The sequence below is a fragment of the Somniosus microcephalus genome, chromosome 15 (genome assembly GCF_052327205.1).
Source record: "Somniosus microcephalus isolate GS21.2 chromosome 15, FLI_Smic_1.0, whole genome shotgun sequence".
NCBI lineage: Eukaryota > Metazoa > Chordata > Chondrichthyes > Squaliformes > Somniosidae > Somniosus > Somniosus microcephalus.
This window is the reverse complement of record NC_141001.1, coordinates 89,471,193-89,497,134: the sequence shown is the minus strand read 5'-3', so window position 1 is coordinate 89,497,134 and position 25,942 is coordinate 89,471,193. Positions and strand designations below refer to the sequence as shown.

General features: G+C 44.4%; 1 protein-coding gene across 3 annotated transcripts in view; it reads left to right on the top strand.

Annotated features, from left to right (window-relative positions):
* Nucleotides 1–14,231: 14,231 nt before the first annotated feature.
* The window catches only part of ext2 (exostosin glycosyltransferase 2), a 168,293-nt gene continuing 156,582 nt past the window's right edge, over nt 14,232–25,942 (top strand). The window contains exons 1-2 of one of the 3 annotated variants that reach the window (XM_086008105.1): nt 14,234–14,465; nt 18,106–18,213. The gene's annotated coding sequence lies outside the window, so the exon portion shown is untranslated. Of the gene's footprint in view, nt 14,466–18,105; nt 18,214–25,942 lie in introns of all 3 variants that reach the window. The other 2 variants (XM_086008106.1, XM_086008104.1) reach the window with 2 other exon arrangements.

Genomic DNA, 25,942 nt, shown 5'->3' with positions numbered 1-25,942 from the left:
TCAAGCGTTGCTCCCTAGCAACACATTGCAGACTGTGTTTTATCTTACAATTGCTGTTATTTTGTTACTTTTCTTTCCATTCAAATATATAAATATGTCTCCTTTTTATTTATGCAAAGTATTAAGTGGGGATATGCAAATATATTAATAGATCCCATGCCACTATTCTGTCCTCCTGGTGTCCTCGCCAACAAATGACACCACCAAACAAGATTAACTGACCATTGATCTCATTTACTGTTTCTGGGATCTTGCTGTGCACAAATTGGTTGCATTTGCCTGTATAACAACAGTGACTATACTTAAAAGCGAATTCATTACCTGTAAGTCAATTTGGTATGTACTGAGGATCTGAAAGGCGCTACATAAATTGAACTTCTTTCCTCTAATCTTTATATAAAACCAAACATTAACTGAGACTGATTTTTTTCCGTGAATTAAAATGCTCCTATACATTCACTGTCACATAATTTATTGTGGGCAAGATCAAAACTTGTTTAAAATCACTTTTCCTCCTACTTCAGTTTTCCCATTGTACACCTCTTCTGAAGGTGGCGACTCATGTTGAGGTGTGGCCCACAGGCACTAGAAGCTCTCTGATATCACGCCTAAGTGTCCATTCTTCACCGAGCTTGTCACAGATTATTTCAGCATGGGGCCATCACAGTTGATCTTAATCCTGTTCTCACCTGACATCAGCCCATGTGCACTTCCAGACGAGGTCACCAAATAGTAACCAGGAACTGGAAGCCTGGTCAGTGGCTGCTGAGAATGGTGCCTCACTGCCTAAATCAGCTTACTCATCACCGGCCAAGGATTGGACAAGGGACCTTCCTGGTCTGTATGTATGGCGCATTTACTACTTGAAAAGAAAGTCTTGCATTTATATAGTGCTTTTCACAACCTCTGGGCGTCCCAATGAGCTTTACAACCAATGTAATACTTTTGAAATATAGTCACTGTTGTATTGTAGGAAATGCGGCAGCCAATTTACACACAGCCAGGTCCCACAAACAAATAAATGACCAGATCATCTGTTTTAGGTATTGGGTGAGGGATAAATGTTGGCAAGGACACCAGGAGACCTCCCTTTCTCTTCCTCAAAATAGTGCCATGGAGTCTTTAACATCCAACTGAGTGAGCAGAAGAAGCCTCAGTTTAATATCTCATCCAAAAGGTGGCACCTCCAATAGTGCATTTCTCTCTCAGTTCTGCACTGAAGTGCCAGCCTAGATTATGGGCTGAAGTCTCTGGATTGGAACTTGAATCCACTACCTTCTAACCCAGAGGTGAGAGTGCTACCACTGATACCCAAGTCAATAGGGGAACTCTGGATCCTCTTTTTTTCTTAAAACCATAATTTTTGCCCTGTTTATATAGGATCAATTTTTGCTCTGCTTTCTAGTCCATAGTGACTTGCTAACTGTTCTATGGGGCTGGATTTTGCCAGCCGAGACGAGTTGGGGGCAGGACTGCTGCTTTCCGGGTTCTAGTCCCGCCCCCAGCGATGTCTGATGAACCCACGCTATTTTCCCTTGATTGGCCTTGTTAAGCCCGCCCGGCCAATTAAGGGAAAGCCGATGACAGATGACATCAGCGTATGATGCTTCATCTGTCGAAAAATGTTTGACAGATGAATTGTTAGCGTTTGACAGCTTTGAGTAGCTGTCAAACGCTGACAATCTCTGTTCTAAGGTGAGCCCTTGCACAGAGACTTACCAAGACTTCTCTCCTCAACAGAAAGCAGATGGCTGCTGCATCTGAGAATGCAGCAGCCATTCTGTCATCTCTGCCGTTGAGATGAGGCAGCTCCGGATCCTCAACAGTTGAAGTCTGCAGGAAGAAGTAAAGGTAAGGAAACTTTTTCTAACACTTTACACTCACCTCTCATACTTACTTACCTGTCCACACTTGCACCCATCACTCACCTCTACATCTTACATTTTGACCCCTTTCACCCACTGCTCACCATGCTGACCCTGGCGAGGTTCGCAGCCATCGGGAAGCCCGCATCAGAAGACTCAAAATGGGGAAAAGCCTCAAAACTGCCTGTTAACTACCTGTTAACAGGCAGTTAACTGGCTCTAATCCCCTTCCCGCCTTGAGGAGATGGGCCCCAGTGCAGGTCGGGTACCCGCCTCCTGGGAAGATGGCATGGAGGTGGGTTGGGAGCGGGGTCGGTACCCGCTCCCAGTTTCTGCCATTTTCCTGGCAGTCCCACCTCCAAACCCGCCTCCTCAGGGATGGGTAAATTCCCCCCACCATCTTCATAATGCTGTGTACACCAGGAGCACATGAAGTGTCTTAACGCTATGAGACATCTCCAGCATTAGCTGCACATACTCCACAGCATAGTACAGTATTTATAACTATACTTAGCCATATTAAACAATGTTAAAGCAACCACTATTGTTAAGTATTGTTCAAGATATATTTCTACATTGAGCACAACATAAATAATCACATTATCATATGTATAAGCACTACTTTATAAATCAAGCAGATTTCCTGACCGGCAGGCTCAGTCCCAGCAGAATAGAGCATGTGCATGAGGGACAGGAAATCAGTTGGGAATCGCTTTTTGATCCTTGCCCGATTAGTGCAGTACACAATCCACCTGATGACCAACTTAAAAAGTTGTTGCATAAAATGTGCGGGAGTTTCATTATACAATTTATTATCGTAAATCTAAAAATCACTGGAGCTGGACTATCCTTTTTTAATTATTCATTCTTGGGATGTGGGCATTGCTGACGAGGTCGTCATTTATTGTCCATCACTGGTTGCCCCGACAACCGAGTGGCTTGCTTCCTCTGCAATACTCAGGCAGTATAGTAAAAAAAAACTTGCATTTATACAGCACCTTTCACAACCACCGGACATCCCAAAGTGCTTTACAGACGATGAAGCACCTTTTGAGGTGTAGTCACTGTTGTAATGTAGGAAACGCAGCAGCCAATTTGCGCACAGCAAGGTCCCTCAAACAACAGTGTGATAATGACCAGATGATCTGTTTTTAATTATGTATGTTGCTTGAGGGATAAATATTGGCCAGGACACCGGGGATAACTCCCCTGCTCTTCTTCGAAATAGTGCCATGGGATCTTTTATGTCCACCCGAGAGAGCAGACGGGGCCTCGGTTTAACGTCTCATCCGAAAGACGGCACCTCCGACAGTGCAGCACTCCCTCAGCACTGCGCTGGAGTATCAGCCTAGCTTTACGTGCTGAAGTCCCTGAAGGGGGACTTGACCCCACAGCCTTCTGACTCAGAGGTGAGGGTGCTACCCACTGAGCCACGACTGACACAGAAAATGAAGAGAATTGGCGCTGGAGGACTACTCCTGTTAGCGCCACCAGGAATCTTCAGCAGGGAAGTCAGCATCCCACACCTTAACTGTCCTGCCATATGTAAGTGACAGCAAGGGGATTGGGGAGGTGGGGCAAGGCCAGGGATACCGTCCCATTTCCTTGCCTATCAACTCAATTGCCACCAGCCCCAGGGATGATTAAGAAAGAGGTAGCAGTACATGCTGTGGCAGTGACGGAAATCATGCTATGGCCATTGCTGAAGGCAGAGGACATTGTAGTGGGCACCACTCCCTGTCTTCAGGCCTTTTACTTTCAGCTAGAGGACCTGTGCCTAATCGAGAGCTTTTCTTTCCAACGAGGAAAAGTTCTTCAAAGTGCTTCTGCCTCCTGTATTGCAGACTTCTCTCCATTCTGGTGCTGCCATGGGAGTCCCGCTGAAATACCAGCCGCATTTCACTTGTTGGCAGTGATGGGCTTGCTCTCTGTCGTGCGAATCCTACCGGGAACATAAACAATGATCTTAAATCCAGGAAGGTAGGTCAGGATCATTATGGGGTTGAGCTGGTTCTGATGAAAGGTCACCGACCTGAAACGTTAACTCAGTTCCTCTCTTCACAGATGCTGCCTGACCTGCTGAGTATTTCCAGCATTTTCTGTTTTTATTTAAGGAATACTCATCCTCAACTTTTGCTATGCTTTGATTCAAACAAAAATAATGCCACCAAGAGTAATGATTCAAAAATGAAGGACTACCCAACAAACCCAACTAATGCATGGAGCAAAATGTGATTGAAAATGCAAAAAAAGTGTTTTATCTATAACAGGTCCCGTCAATGTGTAATGCCTTTGAGAGGTTACATGCTGGATGCAACATTTTTAATAATATAGATTTGAAAGGTGAAAATATCTACCCTTATAAATATGAAGCAGAATGGCTTTAATAAATTGAACAATTAAACTAAACTAAATGTAACCCTATCTCTAGTAAAAGGACTGTGCCAAATATTTGACTACTTGATAAGCACATTGATTTGGTAAGGGAAGAAAATGAGAATTAAAATATTGATAGTTTAAAATAAGCCATGAATGATACTGTGGATACCAGACCTTAAAACGTACTGCAAGAAACAGTAAATACAGCACATTAGGTTCATTGTTGCATGCACAGGTTTTACATCAGCTGGTGAGAGATTTCTTACATCAGTTGAACTCCAACCAGCGCTCAAGTCGAATGATGCTCTCTGCTGGGAGTGCAAAATGGGTGAATCACCTCCAGATGCATAGAATTCAAAATCCATCCTGGAGGCACAACTTAGATATTGGCCCGTAATTTGCGGTCAGCGGCAAAGCAAAGGTACTCGCCGATGGCCTCGAAGAAAGCTGGCCACAGTGCGGTGAGAAGTTTGCCTTTTTAGACGTTCAATTGATTGCAGTACTCTGTAATGGAAATTCCTAGTGCGATGCTGCAGTGACGTTAACAAGCTGTCTAAGCAGCCAATCACATTGCAGAATTCTCACAGACAGGAAACCAGGAAGAGAAACTGCTTTTATCCGGACTTTTCAAAAATGTTAGAGAGCAAAATAAAGATAGTGACTCTCACATGAGAATAAGGTAGAAGCTGAAATATTATGAACACTTTTTTTAAAATTTTTAAAAATTGTAATTTTTAGCATAATGGAGAAATTTGACACTCCACAAATATAAAAATTATTCTTTCAGGGCCAGAACATTTGTCTACCAGTCAATACACTGTTAAAACCCCAGTTACACCTATTCCAACAAGGCTTAACATTTAATGGGGTATTTAACAGCGATATTAGTGCGGAAAAGCCCAAGTTTTGGTCAGTTTCACTGATTACACTGATTTCCGACTATGGAGGGGGAGGGTCCACAGCGCAGCCAGTGTCGGAGCAGTGAATGGTTGACTGCAACTTCAGGATTTCCGCATTTACATGTGCATGCGCTAAATCCTTAAGTTGCAGTCAGTTTCAGAGGGGTAATGACGGCGAACACTGGTAGTTCACCATCATTACCCACCGCAAATTTCGGGCCATTATTATTCTTGCCACTGAATTGAAGAGTGTGGTTAAATAGTTATGAAGCAGCACAAAGGTTACTGAATAGACGCAAAGTAAGAATGAGCACAGGGCAGATTTTCCTCTGGAGTTAACATCAACTTTCATGATGGCAATTGTCTAGAGTGATGGTGGACATCCAATCCACCTACCTGAATAAGGGTGGACATATGATGATGGGGTGCAAATGACAGGAACACGTCATATGACGCAATTCCCATCATTTGTACCTAGCAACGTTAGACCTAGAAATGACAAGTAATACTGGTGTATTGTGTTGCTTTGGTTTGGGAAACGGGGATTTAAATGTTAAAGGTCCCCAGGAAGTGGAATTAATCGTGGCAATCAATTACACTTCCTAGGCCCAACTTTTTTTTAATGTCTTTGGCTGCAGCAAGGGCTGCCAGTAACACTGCAATTTTTTTATTCGATCATGGGATGTGGGTGTCGCTAGCAAGGCCAGCATTTACTGCCCATCCCTAATTGCCCTCGAGAAGGTGGTGGTGAGCCGCCTTCTTGAACCGCTGCAGTCCTTGTGGTGGAGGTAGGTGTGTGAGGCCTGTAGCAGCGGTTTCCCTCCCTTCTCTGAGGCAGGCGCCCGAACATAGTTGGGAATTCCGCCAGGAGCCAACCAACATACTGAAGTGACTCTGACCCTAGGAAGTCAGCAGGGGTTGAGGCACAGGCATATGGTGGGCGGAGGTTCCACCTTGCTGAAGTTCCGATAATGTAGAGATTGGAAGGAAAACCATCCTTCGTGTATTTATACAGCACCTTTTTATATCTCTCAGAAATGTCCAAGCACTTCATATACAATAGTACTTTTATGTGGATAAACACTGCCGTCATCTTGTACACAGAAAGGTCGTTCAAACAGCAATCAGATGAATGACCATCTGTTAATTGAGGAATGAATGATTTCCATGACACCCGGAGAATTTCCTGCTCTTCTGGAAGTAGTGCTATGGGGAATCTTTAACATCCACTTGAACCTGCAGATGTGGCCTCAGTTTACAACAATGCAGCATTGAAGTGTCAGGCTAGATTATACACTCATGTCCTGAAGTGGAGCTTGAATCCACAATCTTCCAATTCAGAGTCCAGAGAACTACCAGCTGAGCCAGGCTGACACTATGTATGGGCCTATGGGATACAATTGTGGTGAGCTGTCATTACGACATGGATAAATTATCTGGGGATTTTGGAAAGGAAATCATTTGCATAGCATTGCACAAGTACAATAATTTCCTTCCAGGGATCAAAGGACTTGAGAAACTCATTTTAAGGAATATTTTAAAAGATTTCAGTCTGGATGGATGTGTTTTCTTCTACTCCAGCACGTTCAAATAGCAGGTCAGAAATCCTGCCCCATCAGGTGATAGTGTTAAAATACCTAATGCATTTTAAGTAACACTGTTACCGTGGATCAAGGTGCTCTCCAATTTTCTCCCCTCTTCTGAAGTCTTTGATTCTGTAAATGGGACATGGTTCCAGAGGCCCTGCCCCTCCTGCAGCTCAGCAATCACTTTAATTTATATTCTTTCTCTCATGTCGTAGAATATCTCATAGCATTTTACAATGGGGAGCAGGAGCTGGGGGAAAGACCAAAGGACGGTCAAAAAAAGATATATTTTAGGAAGCTTTTTGAAGGCAGGGAGAGCAGTAATGAGGCAAAGTAGTTTAGAAGATAATTTTAAAGACCAGATATGTAGTAACTGAAAGATCCGTCTTTGATAGTGGCAGGAAAGAAGAAGTGGGAGTCCAAAGTCAGAGGAATAGAGGGTACACGCTCCAGTGTATGACTGGAGGATGTTCCCTAGACTGGGTGGAGCAAGGCCATGATAGGATTTTGAAATTGACTTGCTAGTGTAGGTTGATGAAAATGAAGGTATTGGCCATGTGGGAGAGGATTCAGGTAACAGAGTTATGGATTAGCTGAAGTTTGTGCAGGAGAGCATTTGAGAAATTGTTCCTTGAGATAATGAAGGGTTTCAGAGTAATAGAGCCGAGGCAGGAGATTAAGCAGGCAATGTTCAGAGCTGGGAAAATGTGATCTTGGTGATGGACTGAGTGTCATATTTAAGAGGCTGGTATTTCCCTCTTCGGGCCCTTACTGGACATCCAACAGGCACAGTGTAGCAGAGATCTGCAGTGCCTTTGAGGGGAGGAGTCTGTCGAATTTTCCTGGCTTAAACTATTTGCATGGCCTGGACAGACTCCCAATATCCTTACCAACACTCCGTAATGCCAAGAAATGCAGCTAAAATGGCGGCGGCCGCCATATTGCTCTCCCCCTTTGCGCTGCCGGTAACTGGCAGCGCTCTGGGGAAAAAAATTGCAGCATGATGACGTCAATTGGCATGCAACGCTGACTTAATATCGCCAATGCGAACTTCAACCCTAGCGCTGAATTCAGCGCTGGGTCCTAAGCACTTCAGGTTAACCTGGAGTGCAAGCAGGCTGACAGTGGTGATGTCTGCAGGACTGTGTTTTTTTGATTTTATTGAAGTGGTGGCTTGCTGCATTAGATGTAAAAAGTTTTTTAAGTGTGTAGGTAAATGAAGGCCTTTCAGAAGACAGAACATGCTGCGAATACTCAACAGGTCACGCAACATCCGTGGAGAGAAAAACAGAGTTCATGTCTCAAGTCAGCATGCTGCCTGACCAACTGAGTATTTCCAGCTTTTTATGCTGTCATTTAACATTTACAGCATCCGCTTGCAGAGGTAAGAGGAAGACACAGAAGAGGAGGAAGCAGAAGAGGAGGAATCAGATGGAAGGATGCATCCCAGACAGCCCCTTTGTGGCCGGGATATCCGGGATGGAATCATCCACCTGCGGTCCCACTGGCTGGGTAGGCTGCCTCTTCTTGTTGACCCACTGGCTGGGCAGGCTGCATTTCTTGGGTGTGTGAAATGAGGAAGACACAAGACTGGAGCCATACTGACGGGAGGGCGGGAAAGCAAGAGGTGCATGCCAGAAGGAAGATAACATATGCAGATACCCGCATCTTGTATCCTTTCAGTCCCGCCGATGGCCAAGGGCTCAACCATGCCCCTGCCAGGAATGGCCTACACCGTCTCCTCCAAGGGGGTGAGGTGAGGCTAGGAATGGGAGATGTGCCTTGTCATTGGTGCAGATTGTTGGTAGGTGAGTGATTGGGGGTCGTGCATTGAGCAGTGTGTGAGGCTAGTGGTGCAGTTGGTAGGAGCCGGCTTTTGAAGATGCATTCACTGACCTTGACTATGGTCATGAAGTTTCTTTGGGCACTGGAGCCAGGTGGTGGTGGTGACACTGCTGGCAGTGACGGCCTTGGTGATGTACTCCCACATCGTTCTTGCTGGAGGGCCGCTCTTGCAGTGTTGGCCCCTGCACAAAGCTGGAGTCCTACATGTCAGACCCTCGGTACCCCTTCCCTGGCTTGCTGAGCCATTTGTGTTAGTGCTGGGGCAGTTTTCCCATTTATTGAGGTTAGGAAGGTAATTCAGCTTTAACAGCTGAATATTCACATTTGGAACTTCTTTTAAATGTTGAAATGTTAAGGCAGAAAGGGCTGAAAAATGTATTGATTCACTGCATTTTATTTTGTATTGCTTCAGTGTGCATGGCCCCTTTAAATCTCAGACCTCTTCATTACCCACAATTCCCTGCGTGCTCCACAGCCTCGGTCACAGAGGCTGTGGGAAGCTGCAACGCCGGACCTGGACAGAAACTTCGTCCCGGATCCCTCCAGCAACGCCACCAGGACAGCGTTGCACGGAAGGTGAGTGCTGAACCACCTATCTCCATGCCCCCCAGACCAATTCCACTCGCTTAGCGTTGCGGCCATTAACTGTAGTTGCCGGTGAGACCGTCAACTTTGCTGGTGAACACAAATTCTTTTCCCTGAGAGTTTTGCACTTGAGCTCCTGGTCCAGACCCAGTACTGCCCATTTTGAGAACAATAATAAATGTATTTTATGATAGTGAATAGTGCAAGTGTTGATTCAGGCTTCTCCGGATGATTGTTCTCATGCCCAACACAAAAGGCAACTCCCATAGGCCAGCCCATGCTTCCTATGAACTGAGGTGAGGCCTTATCCATAAAGTAATCTGGGAAAAACAGACCCATTTATTGTCTCTTCATTTACATATGGGATTTCCATGACACACCCATCTCCCTTCAGAGAATGATAAATACCATTCACACCAGACATTTTCATAACAGCCTAAACCAAATAGGTTTATTTACAGATAAGATCATTTACAGCAGCACGCAGTACTGACGAGCTGTTGAAGTTAATCCAATACCTCATCAGCTGTAAACCAATCTATGAAAGGCTTAAACAGACAAATGAGTCAGTTGAGATTTCTTTGCAGATATTTCAAACAAATGATAAGTGTTTCTTGGAAAAAGAAGCAGGTACCAATTCCTACTGGTTACAATTTTTATCAGAATTACGTGACTAATTTATCCACAGGAGTCACATCTTAGCTTTGCATCTGTTGTATCTACAGATCAAAAGCGTAAATAACTAGTATATTAAAGTGTCTGATCCTTATACCCCTAGAATCCTTTAAAATGCAGTCTCATAAAGAAAGTATCTTGAATGTCACTTGTGGTGTCTCATAAGTCAAGTCTATGCTAGGACCACCCTAGAAAAAAGACCTTGGCCTGCTGTTTCCACTGGGCTGCGCTGGTTCCAGCGCAATTCTCCAAAAATCGTCCAAACCAGCGCGAAAGATCGAGGAATTTCAAGCGCAATTTACATCGAGTTTCCGCAATCTTTTGCACTGGTTTAAAAAACATCAGCCCAGAAATTCCGATCGCAGGCCTCCCGTGGGCGGATGGCTGCGATCTGGAAAAATCTGTGCCTGGACCAGAGGGCTCCCGGGAGGCACAGAGTTCCGGTGCTGGGCCTCTCCAAACTCCAAATGCGCAGGGCCCACGTATCCCAGAGGCGCAGGCGGTTCGCAGCATCCCTGGGATCACGTGGGCCATGGGGAGCCAATCAGAGAAGGGAATCTCCTTTCATACATTTGACAGGAAGGCCTGTCAAATATATGAATGGAGATCACCCCCAAAACATAGTAAAACTTTAAATAAATTATATTTTTTAAAAAATCACATTTTTAAAATGACTTGAAATTACATAAATTAACTATTTTAAACAAAAATTTAAATTTTTGAAAAAATAATTAAAGTTTTTAACAGGGCTAAAAATAAACTTACCTTTCTTTAAAGTATTTTTAAATGATAAACCAGTTGGAAATTAAAAAAAAAAACTTTTTTCATCACTTATCCTGGTAAGGCCCATGCCTGCTTTTACCAGGCACAAGAATTGTAAGGGTTTTCTGTGGGCGGAGGGTCTCCAAAAAGCGGAACTATCCGCCCGCAGAGGCCCTTCTCCAGGGCAGCTGGAGGATCTGTCGAGAGCTTTCTTGACAGATCGGAAATGCCGGTTTCCAGCGCATGCGCAGTGTATGCCTGAAACCGGCATTTCCGATGACCCTGCAGGTGAGTGCACAGCGCGTACCCACCCATAGGGATCGGAATTTCTGCACCATCGTGCTGGAAGCTGGCCCCGCCCACAAAACTGGCCATGCCCCCAGATCGATTTAATCACTGGCGAGTTTCTGCTACTTGCACCCTTTTGCGGCCCTTCAAGGACTCATAAAATTAAGCTGTTTTTTGTAGACACAAGGGCACTAATAGGCACCTTTTAAAAGCTTCTAAATATTTTTTTAATTTACTAACAAAGTGATTAGTGTACACCAATATAACTAGCAAATGGTTTTGTCTAGTTTTTTAAAGTCATTTTCAGTGATTTAAAATCAGCTTACTCATAGATGGAGGACGAGGCACTGTGAATAAAAATGCTTACTTTTCCTGATAAACCCATTTTCAGCTGTATTAATCAAACTGCACCAGGTTACCATTCTCAAATATATCAAGGAATATTTTTTAATGCAATTTTTTTTATTTTTAAATTACGTTCTGAAATGATTGCGCTGGTTCATGGAACATTTTATGTTCAGTGATATGCAAATGAGTTTGAGCGGAAAGTTGAGCAAAAAATTCACTTTGCAAAACTAGCGCAATTTGCACCCAGATCACCGATTGCACCCAAAGCGGAAACTCTTGGCCCTTGCCTTTATATAAAGAAACACTTGCATTTATGTAGCGTCTTTCATGACCACCAGCCATCTCAAAGCACTTTCCAGCCAATGAAGTACTTTTGAAGTGGAGTCACTGTTGTAATGTGGGAAATGCAGCAGCCAATTTGCGCACAGCAAGCTCCCACAAACAGCAATGTGAAAATGACCAGATAATCTGTTTTGGTTATGTTGGTTGAGGGAGAAATATTGGCCAGGAACCAGGGATAACTTCCCTACTCTTCTTCAAAATAGTGCCATGGGATCTTTTCCATCCACCTGAGAGAGCAGACAGGGCCTCAGTTTAACGTCTCATCCAAAAGACGGCACCTCCAACAGCACAGAACTGCCTCAGCACTGCACTGGAGTGTCAGCCTAGATTTTGTGCTCAAGTCCCTGGAGTGGGACTCGAACCCACAACCTTCTGACTCAGAGGTGAGTGTGCTCCCAACTGAGCCACAGCTGACCTCAGAAAGCATTTGTTATGAACAAAAAAAATACCCAATTTTTGTCAAACAAGCACCTGGTCATTTTGAAAAATTGAACATGGTAAACCTAACTTGGTTATCTAATTTAGAAAATTGCAACTTTTTCTATTGGTCTCTTAGTTTAAAATAAGACACTGTATTTGCAAACTTTCATGGCCTCAGGATGTACAAAAGCACATCACAGCCAATGAAGTACATTCAAAAGGAAGTCCCTTGTTGCAATGTAGGGAACTGCAGCAGCCAACTTGCACACAGCAAGGTCTTCCAAAATTCTATAGACTCTGGAACAGTTCCCATGGACTGGAGGGTAGCTAATGTAACCCCGCTATTTAAAAAAGGTGGTAGAGAAAAAATGAGGAATTATAGACCGGTAAGCCTGACATTCGTAATGGGGCAAATGCTAGAGTCCATTATAAAAGATGTAATAGCAGAGCACTTGGAAAACAGTGACAGGATGAGACAAAGTCAACATGGATTTACAAAAGGTAAATCATGCTTGACTAATCTACTGGAATTTTTTGAGGATGTAACTGGTAGAATAGATAAGGGAGAACCGGTGGATGTGGTATATTTGGACTTTCAGAAGGCTTTCAATAAGGTCCCGCATAAGAGACTAGCGTGCAAAGTTAAAGCACATGGGATTGGGGATAAGGTACTGACTTGGATAGAAAACTGGTTGGCAGACAGGAAGCAAAGAGTTGGAATAAACGGGTCTTTTTCCGAGTGGCAGGCAGTGACTAGTGGGGTACCACAGGGATCGATGCAAGGACCCCAGTTATTCACAATATATATTAATGGTCTAGACGAGGGAACTAGATACAATATCTCCAAGTTTGCAGACGACACAAAGCTGGGTGGGCGTGTGTGCTGTGAGGAGGATGCAGAGAAACTCCAGTACGATTTCGACAGGTTGGGCGATTGGGCAGATGCAGTATAATGTGGATAAATGCGAGGTTATCCACTTTGGCAAAAACATGAAGGTAGATTATTATCTGAATGGCAATAGATTGGGAAAAGGGGAAGTGCAACGAGACCTGGGTGTCCTTGTGCACCAGTTGCTGAAGGTAAGCATGCAGGTGCAGCAGGTGGTTAAGAAGGCAAATGGTATGCCGGCCTTCATAGCAAGAGGATTCGAGTACAGGAGCAAGGATGTCTTGCTGCAGTTGTACAGGGCCTTGGTGAGACCACACCTTGAGTATTGTGTGCAGTTTTGGTCGCCTTATCTGTGGAAGGATGTTCTTGCCATGGAGGGAGTGCAGCAAAGATTCACTAGACTGATACCTGGGATGGCAGGAATGATGTATGAAGAGAGATTGTGTCGATTAGGCGTATATTCGCTAGAGTTTAGAAGAATGAGAGGGGATTTCATTGAAACTTATAAAATTCTAACAGGACTAGACAGACTAGATGCAGGAAGGCTGTTCCCGATGGCGGGGGAGTCCAGAACCAGGGGTCACAGTCTAAGGATAAGGGGTAAGCCATTTAGGACTGCGATGAGGAGGAATTTCTTCACCCAGAGAGTGGTGAACCTGTGGAATTCTCTACCACAGAAGACAGTTGAGGCCAATTCATTAAATATATTAAAGAAGGAGTTAGATATATTTCTTAAGGCTAAAGGGATCAAGGGATATGGGGAGAAAGCAGGGACAGGGTACTGAATTTGGATGATCAGCCATGATCGCATTGAATGACGGAGCAGGATTGAGGGGCCGAATGGCCTACTCCTGCTCCTATCTTCTATGTTTCTATGCTTCTAAACCTTTTAGTGATGCTGGTTTAGGGATAAATGTTGGCCAGGACACGAGGAGAACTCCCGACTCTTCTTCAAATAATGCCACGGGATCTTTTATGCCCACCTGAGAGGGCAGAGTGTGGCCTCAGAAAGCATTAGTTATTAACAAAAAGCCCCATTTTTGTCAAACAAGCACCTGGCCATTTTGGAAAAATTTAACATGGTAAACCTAACTGGGTTATCTAATTTAGAAAATTACAACGTTTTTCTATTTGTCTCTTCGTTTAGACTAAGACAGTGTTTGCAAATTTCCAAAAAAAACCTCAAAAAATGAACAATTGCAAAAGTTTGAAATCTGAAATAAAGACACAAAATGCTGGAAATTAGTTCACATCGGTCTTAATCTTTTTGCAATGCTTGCTGTGTGTATTCTGTGCATTCTGTTTCCTTTCCCTCCTTGCTGCCAGCAGAATGTCCCGTGCTTTGCTGGAGATTGCAGTGGATGCCGCTGGGCTGCAGGGGGCAGTGCCGGCGGCGCGGAAGGCCTGCGGTTCCTGGCGGGGGCGGTGCTGAGCGGTGTGGTATTTCCGGGGTGCCACTGGGCAGTGGGCGCTCCTGGATTGGATTCGGATTCGGAGGCTGGGGCGCTGCTATTTGGAGATGGAGTTCCGGTCTTAGCAACGAGGGCGAACCGAGCTGCGGCGGGGGTGCGCCTCCATTCAGGTAATGTGGCCGAGCCTGCGCTGCTTCAGTCGGGGCTGGGAATGGTTGTGTCGGTCGGCGGGGCCGGGGCCTGACCGGGTGTTAATGGGAGAGCCGAGCCAGTGAGTCTCCCCTCAGCTCACGGCGACAGACCTGAAACCCGGTACCACAACCCGCAGGAACAGGAGAGGAGCTGCTTACAGACACTTCAGGGTCAATGGACAGCGTATGATAAAGAGAGATTTGCATTTCTATAGCGCCTTTCCCGACCTCAGCATGTCCCAAAGCGCTTTACAGCCAATGAAGTACTTTTTTTTGAAGTGGAGTCACTGTTGTAATGTAGGAAAGGCAGCAGCTAATTTGTGCACGGCCAGCTCCCATGTGATAATGACCAGATTAATCTGTTTTTTAGTGATGTTGATTGAGGGATACATTTTTGGCCAGGACACCGGAGAGAACTTCCCTGCTGTTCCTCGAAATAGTGCCATGAGATCTTTTACATCCACCCGAGAGAGCAGAGGGGCCTCGGTTTAACGTCTCATCCAAAAGACGGCACCTCTGACAGTGCAGCACAGCACTGGGGTGTCAGCCTAGATTTTTGTGCTGGTCTTTGGAGTGGGACTTGAACCCACAACTTTCTGACTCCGAGACCAAAGTGCTACCAGCTGAGCCACGGCTGACGCAACTGATAACCTCAGGTAGCAGAATCTTATCGTTCAGGCAAAGTTGGTGCCTTTCTCCAGGCTCTGGTCAGTGCAGTCTGTTTGCTTTTCTTTATTCCAAGTGGTTTCACAGTGCAAGACAGTTAAGGCCCCCTCCCCTGCCAGTTTAACCAGCTTCAAACGGAACAGGGACATTTAGTGATGGATTTGTATTTATATCATGTGGTCTTGATCACACACAAGGATCTCTCTGACCACTTTCTTGTATCCTTTGCCACCCACATCCCGCACTTCCTTCCAACCCCATTTCCTGTTGCATCCATTCGCCATGTGTATTCTGCTCAGCCCTCCTTCTGCTCCACATTTGTACCCAGTAAAACCTGTACTCCTGCCCTGGTGTGGTCCCCATCTTCGCTCCCTCAAGTCCAAGGGGTGCAGTACTCAAACGTATCTGGTTTCGCCGTCCATCACCAGATCTGACTGGACCACGTCAAGCATTATCGGGTGTTGCTCTCCACTGCCAAAATGGCCACCTACTCCAGGATCATCCTCGAGGGCAAAAATAACCCCAGGCTTTTTTTCTCCACTATCAATCGTTTCCTCAAATCCCTCTCCCTTTCTTTCTGCACTCTCGCTTCCAACAAGTGTGAAGAGCTCATTTTTTTTTGTCAGTAAGTTTGATGATCTGTTCAGCTGCCTCTGCCACATGACCCCCCCCCTTTTCCCTTGGTCACCACGCCTCCAGTTAATCATTGGGAGGATCAAAGCCATCGTCTTTGGTCACTGCCAGAAACTCTGTACCCTTCCACAGACTCCGTACTCTTTGTACTGATTCCATCCCCCTCTCTGGCTGCTATCATGGGCTGAACTGGACCTTGGTGTCTTATTTGACCTCGTTCTGATCCCCATATTTTCTCCATCACAAAGACCACGCACTTCCACTGCCATAACATCGCCCGCCTCTGCCCCTACCGTAGCCCATCTGTTGCTGAAACCATCATCCATGCCTTTGTCTCTCCCTCTACACCTAAACAAAAGGGGAAAAACTAGTTTAATTAATTGGATAGGCAAATGATAAGTACTTGCATTTATATAGCATTTTTCAATGTCCTCAGGGAGTCCCAAGGTATTTCACAACATGCATTATTATAGAAACATAGAAGATAGGAGTAGGAGTAGGCCATTCGGCCCTTCGAGCCTGCTCCGCCATTCAATGTGATCATGGCTGATCATCCAAATTCAGTACCCTGTCCCTGCCTTTTCCCCATATCCCTTGATCCCTTTAGCCTCAAGAAATATATCCAACTCTTTCTTGAATATATTTAATGAACTAGCCTCCACCGCCCTCTGTGGCAGAGAATTCCACAGGTTCACCACTCTCTGGGTGAAGAAATTCCTCCTCATTTCAGTCCTAAATGGCTTACCCCTTATCCTTAGACTATGACCCCTGGTTCTGGACTCCCCGGCCATCAGAAACATCCTTCCTGCATCTAGTCTGTCCAGACCTGACAGAATTTTATAGGTTTCGATGAGATCCCCTCTCAATCTTCTAAACTCCAGTGAGTATAAGCCCAATCGACACAATCTCTCCTCATACGTCATTCCTGCCATCCCAGGCATCAGCCTGGTGAATCTTCGCTGCACTCCCTCCATGGCAAGAACGTCCTTCCTCAGATAAGGCGACCAAAACTGCACACAATACTCAAGGTGCGGTCTCACCAAGGCCCTGTACAACTGTAGCAAGACACCCTTGTTCCTGTACTCGAACCCTCTTGCTACGAAGGCCAACATACTATTTGCCGCCTTAACCGCCTGCTGCACCTGCATGCTTACCTTCAGTGACTGGTGCACAAGGACACCCAGGTCTCTTTGCACTTCCCCTTCTCCCAATCTATTGCCATTCAAATAATCTGCCTTCCTGTTTTTGCCACCAAAGTGGATAACCTCACATTTATCCACATTATAGTGCATTTGCCATGTTTCTGCCCAATCACCCAACCTGTCCAAATCGTACTGGAGTTTCCCGACATCCTCCTCGCAGCTTACCCTCCCGCCCAGCTTTGTGTCGTCTGCAAATTTGGAGATATTACATTGAATTCCCTCGTCCAGATCATTAATATATATTGTGAACAGCTGGGGTCCTAGGACCGATCCTTGCGGTACCCCACTAGTCACTGCCTGCCACTCGGAAAATGACCCGTTTATTCCAACTCTTTGCTTTCTGTCCGCCAACCAGTTCTCTATCCAAGTCAATACCTTGCCCCCAATCCCATGTGCCTTAATTTTGCACGCTAATCTCTTGTGTGGGACCTTATCGAAAGCCTTCTGAAAGTCCAAATACACCACATCCACTGGTTCTCCCTTATCTATTTTACCAGTTACATCCTCATAGCGCCTTTCACAACCTCAGAACGCCCCAAAACACTTTACAACCAATGAAGTACTTTTGAAGTGTAGTCACTGTTCTAATGTAGGAAATGTTGGCTAGGGCACTGGGAGAAGTCCCCTGCACATTTTTGAATATCATGGGATCTTTTATATCCACCTAAAGATGGGGCCTTGGTTTAAGGACCCATCAAAAAGACAGCACCTCTGACAGTGCAGTACTGCACTGGAGTGTCCGCTCTCGTCTCTGGAGTGGGGCTTGAACCCATGACCTTCTGACTCGGGCAAGAGCGCTACAACTTATTCTGGGTCTAGCGTGTTTTACGATGGAGGTATAAGTCGTTGCAGAAGCAAAATGGGGTGGGGGAGAATGAAGGCAGAGAAGTATTGCGTGGAGCACTTAATAGATCTGATATGGCCGTGTTTTTAAAGCTGCAGTTAACACTGCTTTAATATCTTGCTAGAATTGCAGAGAATGCCCACTTTCTTGCTCATCCAGGTAATAAATTTCCTGTACTAACAAACTGAAAAGTGAAGCTACCTGTCTGCTTTGTGTGTACTATTACCTTTATCCCTCTATTTCCAATTCTTCGATATTTTTCTTTTTTCTGCAGCCTCTGATCCTTTGCAGCCTATTGCAGTTCTTCTCTTCATCCTTTCCTAACACCTGATTGACTCAAAGGGTCTAATCTGTTTGTAGTTTCTACAATTTATCAGTTTGGGTAAGTGAAAAATTGTTAGGAATGCCATGCGCATCAAAGGTGTGTGTGTGTGGGGGGGTATCCTGTTATAACTTCTGAAAGAAGGAAAAATAATGCTATCATTGTAGAAAACATTTTTCTTGGTATTCAGCAACAGAAAACAGCGTTCGCATGTCAACAAATGCAGAAATCGGACAGACAGCAATCTGATCTCGGAGGCCCCTGAGATCCCTTAGTGTGGAGCGCACAGAATCTGGGAACCCCAGCTTGAAAATCTGACTTCTGGTGAAGTCTGAAACAAAGACTGTTACTGTTCTATTTCACTTACCACGTAACTGACTGGAATGCGACTCCTATTGTAATTAGGTTACTTTCTACTTGGAGTGGAAATATCAACATTCATTTTCCATTGTTTTAGCTCTTGGATGGGATGGTGAGCTTTGGTGGGAGTACTTTCAGTCTCTTTCTCCTTGTATCATTATCCTCCATCTGGTAGCAGCTAACTTCAATTTACAGCTAATTTTCATTTTGAAGACCTACCAGTTTAGGATTTCTACTGGCATCCTGAGCGCTTCTGCCTCCTGTCGAATCATAGATATTGCAGCACAGAAGGAGGTCATTCAGCCTTGTGACAGTGCTCCAACTGGAGCTGTCGACTCTGATCCCAGTATCATTTTTTTATTCATTTCAAATATTTATCCACTTCCTTTTTAAATTATGCTGTCCCTGCCTTAGTAGCCACTTGTGGTAAACATAGAAACATAGAAGATAGGAGCAGGAGTAGGCCATTCGGCCCCTTGAGCCTGCTCCGCCATTCAATGAGATCATGACTGATCATCCAAATTCAGTACCCTGTCCCTGCTTTCTCCCCATATCCCTTGATCCCTTTAGCCTTAAGAAATATATCCAACTCTTTCTTGAATATATTTAATGAACTAGCCTCCACCGCCCTCTGTGGCAGAGAATTCCACAGGTTCACCACTCTCTGGGTGAAGAAATTCCTCCTCATTTCAGCCCTAAATGGCTTACCCCTTATCCTTAGACTATGACCCCTGGTTCTGGACTCCCCGGCCATCAGAAACATCCTTCCTGCAACTAGTCTGTCCAGGCCTGACAGAATTTTATAGGTTTCGATGAGATCCCCTCTCAATCTTCTAAACTTCAGTGAGTATAAGCCCAATCGACACAATCTCTCCTCATACGTCATTCCTGCCATCCCAGGTATCAGCCTGGTGAATCTTCACTGCACTTCCTCCATGGCAAGAACGTCCTTCCTCAGGTAAGGCGACCAAAACTGCACACAATACTCAAGGTGCGGTCTCACCAAGGCCCTGTACAACTGTAGCAATGGTGTGGAGATGCCGGAGTTGGACTGGGGTGGACAAATGTAAGAAGTCACACAACACCAGGTTATAGTCCAACAGCTTTATTTGAAATCACAAGCTTTCGGAGCACTGCTCCTTCGTCAGGTGAAGATGTAATAGAGCACTTGGAAAGCAGTGACAGGATCGGACAAAGTCAACATGGATTTACAAAAGGTAAATCATGCTTGACTAATCTACTGGAATTTTTTGAGGATGTAACTGGTAAAATAGATAAGGGAGAACCAGTGTATTTGGACTTTCAGAAGGCTTTCGATAAGGTCCCACATAAAAGATTAGCGTGCAAAATTAAGGCACATGGGATTGGGACTTCACCTGACGAAGGAGCAGTGCTCCGAAAGCTTGTGATTTCAAATAAAGCTGTTGGACTATAACCTGGTGTTGTGACTTCTTACAACTGTAGCAAGACATCCTTGTTCCTGTACTCGAACCCTCTTGCTACGAAGGCCAACATACCATTTGCCTTCTTAACCGCCTGTTGCACCTGCATGCTTACCTTCAGCGACTGGTGCACAAGAACACCCAGGTCTCTCTGCACTTCCCCTTCTCCCAATCTATTGCCATTCAAATAATAATCTGCCTTCCTGTTTTTGCCACCAAAGTGGATAACCTCACATTTATCCACATTATAGTGCATTTGCCATGTTTCTGCCCAATCACCCAACCTGTCCAAATCATACTGGAGTTTCACGACATCCTCCTCACAGCTTACCCTCCCACCCAGCTTTGTGTCATCTGCAAATTTGGAGATATTACATCCAATTCCCTCGTCCAGATCATTAATATATATTGTGAACAGCTGGGGTCCTAGGACCGATCCTTGCGGTACCCCACTAGTCACTGCCTGCCACTCGGAAAACGACCCGTTTATTCCAACTCTTTGCTTTCTGTCTGCCAACCAGTTCTCTATCCAAGTCAATACCTTGCCCCCAATCCCATGTGCCTTAATTTTGCACGCTAATCTCTTGTGTGGGACCTTATCGAAAGCCTTCTGAAAGTCCAAATACACTGGTTCTCCCTTATCTATTTTACCAGTTACATCCTCAAAAAATTCCAGTAGATTAGTCAAGCATGATTTACCTTTTGTAAATCCATGTTGACTTTGTCCGATCCTGTCACTGCTTTCCAAGTGCTCTGCTATTACATCTTTTATAATAGACTCTAGCATTTTCCCCACTACCGATGTCAGGCTTACCGGTCTATAATTCCCCGCTTTTTCTCTACCACCTTTTTTGAATAGTAGGGTAACATTAGCTACCCTCCAATCCATGGGTACTGTTCCAGAGTCTATCGAGCTCTGGAAGATGACCAGCAATGCATCTACGATTTCCAGGGCCACTTCCTTAAGTACCCTGGGATGTAGATTATCAGGCCCTGGGGATTTGTCGGCCTTCAGTCCCATCAATTTTCCTAACACCATTTCCCTACAAATACTGATTTCTTTCAGTTCCACCCTTTCATCAGACCCTATGTTCCCCGGCATCCCTGGGAGGTTATTTGTGTCCTCCTTTGTGAAGACAGAACCAAAGTATGAATTTAGTTGGTCTGCCATTTCTTTGTTTCCCATTATAAATTCCCCTGATTCTGACTGCAAGGGACCTACGCTTGACTTCACCAATCTTTTTCTCTTCACATATCTATAAAGGCGTTTACAGTCAGTTTTTATGTTCCCTGCTAGCTTACCCTCATTCTATTTTCCCTTTCTTAATTAATCCCTTTGTCCTCCTTTGTTGAATCCTAAACTGCTCCCAATCCTCAGGATTATTGCTTTTTCTGGCCAATTTATATGTCCTCTCCTTGGATCTTATGCTATCCCTAATTTCCCTTGTTAGCCACGGTTGAGTCACCTTTTTTGTTTTATTTTTATGCCAAACTGGGATGAACAAATTCTGTAGCTCATCCATTCGGTCTTTGAATGTTTGCCATTGCCTATCCACCGTCAACCCTTTGAGTGCCATTCCCCAATCAATCCTACCCAACTCGCTCCTCAGACCATTGTAGTTTCCTTTATTTAAATTGAGGACCCTAGTCTCTGAGTCAACTACTTCATTCTCCATCTTAATGAAGAATTCGAGCATATTATGATCGCACCGACCCAAGGGGCCTCGTACAACAAGATTGCTAATTAATCCTTTCTCGTTACATAATACCCAGTCTAAGATGGCCTGACCTCTGGTTGGTTCCTCGACATATTGGTCCAGGAAACCATCCCGTAAACACTCCAGGAATTGCTCCTCCACAGTATTGTTACTAATTTGGTTGGCCCAATCTATATGTAGATTAAAGTCACCCATGATGACTGCTGTGCCCTTATTGCACACTTCTTTAATTTCCCTTTTAATGCCATCCCCAACCTCTGCCTTACTGTTTGGAGGTCTATATACCACTCCCACTAATGTTTTTTTCCCCTTAGTATTTCTCAATTCTACCCATACAGATTCCACATCATCAGAGCTAATATCCTTCATTACAATTGTATTAATCCCTTCTTTAACCAGTAATGCTACCCCACCTCCCTTTCCTTTTTGCCTATCTTTCCTGAATATTGAATACCCCTGGATGTTGAGTTCCCAGTCTTGGCCGCCCTGGAGCCACGTTTCCATAATCCCAACCAAATCATATTCGTTTACCTCTATTTGCACAGCCAATTCGTCCATCTTATTACAAATGCTCCTCGCATTAAGACACACAGCCTTCAGGCTTGTTTTTTTAACGCTCTTAGACCTATTAGAATTATTATTTACTGTGGCCACGTTTGATTTAAACCATTGGTTTCTCTGACTGCCACTTTTGTTTTTCTCCTTCCTATCTTTTGCTTTTATCCCTGTTTCCCTTTCCTCTGTCTCCCTGCTCAGGTTCCCAACCCCCTGCCATTTTAGTTTAAACCCCCCCGAACAGTGCTAGCAAACCTCCCCGCAAGGATATTTGTCCCGTTCTGGTTCAGGTGCAACCCGTCCGACTTGTACAAGTCCCACCTTCCCCAGAAGCAGGCCCAGTGATCCAGGAAACTAAAGCCCTCCCTCCTGCACCAACACTTTAGCCACGCATTCATCACGCATTTCATGTTCTCGTATCCCTCTTTGGGGGGGGGGGGGGGAGAATCTCTGAAATTTCTCTTATTCTTCTAGTGATAACCTTGAGTCCATGCCCCCTTGTTACCAGTCAGTGGAAGCGTTCTTTCATTATTCGCCCACCTTTTATAATTTTGAACACTTCTATTAAATGCCTTGTTTAACTTTGTGCTCCAGTGAGGGGAAAAAACCCCAATTTTTTTTAAGCCTTCATAATATATTTTACAGGGCTTCCAGGAATACCTCCATTTGTTTATTTATTCATTCATCTGGAAGTTAGTGCTTTAGGAGTTAGAGGGACCTGAACTGGGTAAGGGACGTACAGTAATAGCCAACTAATACTAATATTTCCTAGCTCATAGACCTCTGGATCAGCATTGTTAGTTCAAAGCACTGACTTCTATGAGTGACTAGAGCTGCTCCAGACAGATGTAAACTGTCCCCTTAAGCTACATTGCCACATTGCTTGGGGTGTGAATGGAGACCTCAAAAGACAGGTTGGTGATGATATGTGACAGAACAACAGAAACAACTTGCATTTATATAGTGCCTTTAACATAGTAAGATGTCCCGAGGCACTTCACAGGAGCAATTATCAAACAAAATTTGATGCCGAGCCATGCAAGAAGATACTAAGACAGGTGCCCAATAGCTTGGTCAAAGAGTTAGGTTATAAGAAAGAAGGAAAGACTTGCATTTATATAGCGCCTTTCACGATCACCGGACGTCCCAATGCGCTTTACAGCCAATGAAGTACCTTTTTGAAGTGTAGGCACTGCTGTAATGTAGGAAACGCGACAGCCAATTTGCGCACAGCAAGCTCCCACAAACAGCAATGTGATAATGACCAGATCATCTGTTTTTGATATGTTGATTGAGGGATAAATATTGGCCAGGACACCGGGGATAACTCCACTGCTCTTCTTCGAAATAGTGCCATGGGATCTTTTACGTCCACCTGAGAGGACAGACGGGGCCTCGGTTTAATGTCTCATCTGAAAGACGGCACCACTCAGCCTAGATTTTGGTGCTTAAGCCCCTGGAGTTGGACCACAACCTTCTGACTCGGGCGCGGGTACTACCAATTGAGCCACGGCTGAGACTATAAGGAGCATATAAAAGGAGGAGATAGAGGCGAAGAGCTTTAGGGAGGGAATTCCAGAGGGAAATTCGGTTTTAAATTTTTGATTAAATACATGTGGGAGTATCTTGTACTGAAAGTACTCTCCCCTTCATTCTCCCTTTGACTGATATTTATATTTGCACTTTCTAAAAGCATACAGTTCAACTCCAGGAAAAATCAGTCAGCTTGAGTTCAATAATTCCTGAAAATTAATCTTTAAATCAGTGGTAGAAATGAGAAATTTCACATTAAGCTGAGTTACATAAAATCGCTCCGAATTTTACAGCGCAGAATCGGGCCTTTCTGCCCAACCAGTCTATGCAGGTGTTTATGCCCCACATGAGCTACATCTTACCCTTTCAAAATATCCTTCTATTCTTTTCTCCCTCGTTACTTATCTAGATTCCCCTTAAACATATCTACGCTCTTCGCCTCAACCACTCCGTGTGGTAGCGAGTTCCACATTCTCGCCACTCTCTGATTTGAGACGTTTCTCCTGAATTCCTTCTTGGATTTATTACTGACTATCTTCTATTTATTACCGTTACTGAATTTAGATGTGCTATTTTGTCAATTTCATAAAACTGTCAGTGACCTCAATTAGTGAATTCTTGGTGTAATATAATGGTTTTTGTGGCAAACAAGGTATCTTGCAGTGTAGCTGCAATTTTATTAAATTTTCATAAATCAGTATGAACTGTATCAAATGATATGACTTGTAGCATCCTCATTGTGTTGACAGCGGTTTTGCAAAGTTTAACATTTGCTAAAATGAGAGTATGTCACTTTAGACCAGAAAGGAAAGGGTTCAACATTGTCGTGAAAAGAAAATGTGTTTACGTTGAAAGAATGGAAGTGGCCACAGAGACATCTAATTTGATCTCAGCTCGGGTGATGATTAGGTGCCCCTCATGGCTTCAGTGCTCTTGGGCTAGGGGTGGTGAAAATTGGCTAGAGTTCCCACTTCTGATTGGTATCCAATGAGTCCAACAGGGCATCAGATGACACGAATGCTAGCATTAGGGGTGGTAACTAGAAGCAAAGCCGAAGAGGTAGCTTTCGAGGAGACTGCTGAAGGAAGGGGAAGAGAGCAAGGCAGAGAAGCTTCGGGAGGGTGCTCAGAGTGAGACTGGAATAACTCAAGGCTCTACAGCCGAAGATGAAATGGAGAGTTGGGACAGTGCAAAGGAAGCCAGAATCTGAAGAGAGGCAGTGCGAACAGGAACATGGGACTGAAAGGGGGTTCCAGGGGTACGAAGGGTGAGGCCATGGAGGGATTTGTAGACTAAAACAAAGATTTTGAAATGTGTGTGTCAGTAGTTAGGTAGCCAGTGCAGTCTGAGGCTCGCGTGTGAAGAATGGTCACTTGGGTGAGATGAGGTACCAGGGCCTATGCTTCTGTGGAGCCATTCCCCCAGCATGAATCGGAGAATAATATTGCCAGAAAAAATTGTACCTAACCACAGATTTTTCTGGAATCTACAGTTTGGAGACTTGATCCACATCATTAAGATCCCGATAATGTATCAGAAACCTTTTCGCTTGCACACTACATTAACATCATGTTATTTTATTTGGTGTTGGTGTGCTTCAGGGTATTTAAAGATTTATGAAATGCTACACAAGGCACTTTCAACCTGCAATGTGTAGTGGAATTGCTATACTTGAAATTGGATGCAGATGGCACAAGAATAAACAGTGCTTAACATGTAAAACCAACTTTCTTTAAAAAAACAAAAGAATCCTGGTTTAAAAAGTTCAAACATTTACCGTGCCACAGAATCTGAACTTTATTTTAACAGTAAATTTACTGCAGTTCAGCATTTCTCCCTTCTGAATTTAATAGTTTTGGTGCCATGGTCATCGAATCATACTGCATCGTACGATTTGGCCTGTAGTACCTGTAGCAGCTCTTTGAAAGAGCTATCCAATTAGTGCCACTGCCTTGCTCTTTCCCCATAGCCTTGCACATTTTTCCTTTTCAAGTATTTATCCACTTCCCTGTTGAAAGTTACTATTGAATCTGCTTCCACCACCCTTTCAGGCAGTGCATTCTCATCTCCCCTCTGGTGCTTTTAAATCTGTGTCCTCTGGTTACTGACCCTACTACCAGTGGAAACAGTTGCTCCTTATTTACTCCATGAAAACTCCTCATCATTCTGAACACCTCTATT